The 649-nt window shown below is 32.7% G+C and overlaps 1 protein-coding gene across 1 annotated transcript in view; it reads left to right on the top strand.

Moving 5' to 3' along the window:
• LOC119587194 (general transcription factor IIE subunit 1-like) overlaps positions 1-649 on the top strand; it is a gene marked incomplete in the record, with an annotated part of 16,429 nt that overhangs the window by 2,549 nt on the left and 13,231 nt on the right.

Below are 649 nucleotides of genomic sequence, written 5' to 3'. Positions count from 1 at the left end.
TATTGCAAAGTTAGATGGTTGTGTGAAACTAAAAATTCAGACTGATTCACATTGCTCCATCACGTCCATCAACCATGCCATGCATTCACAATGTTCGTCATGACAGTGTTTCATCATGTCTCATCATTGTCAGGGATTTTGAGTCCAAAATTCCAAGTATTCTACAGAATGAGAAAGCCACTGCCTGATAATGTGGATAATATTGTGTTTGAAAGACATATTTTGTATAATTTCATCAGAGATCAGAATAATGCAAATGTTCTCAACTCCTCACTCCATATACATAGCAGACATTTTAGGTGATACAGGTCAACAAGTAAACATTTCTACTTAAAATGCATTCATTGTGAGGGAGAAATTAAAAGTATTCTTTAGTTGCCCTTTTGGTTCAGTATCTTGCCAGTAGTTCAAATTTAAAATAATCAGTAATTTATAACATTTATAAGGAAAGGAATTATTTGATTCAAAGATCTGTATCACAGAATGTGAGAAATATCAGTGATTCACAACATTTAAAAGAAAAAGAACCTAATATTCAGAGTTATATCATCAGATATGAAAAGTAATAAGTTGTCACTATATCCATGATGTGACAGTTCTGTGATGTGAACAGGTCCATTTCATTACATGAAGAAATTCTGGGGTAATG

Source organism: Penaeus monodon, chromosome 22 (assembly GCF_015228065.2).
Source record: "Penaeus monodon isolate SGIC_2016 chromosome 22, NSTDA_Pmon_1, whole genome shotgun sequence".
Classification (NCBI taxonomy): domain Eukaryota; kingdom Metazoa; phylum Arthropoda; class Malacostraca; order Decapoda; family Penaeidae; genus Penaeus; species Penaeus monodon.
Note: the sequence above shows the minus strand (reverse complement) of the source record. Positions and strands in the feature narration are given on the sequence as shown.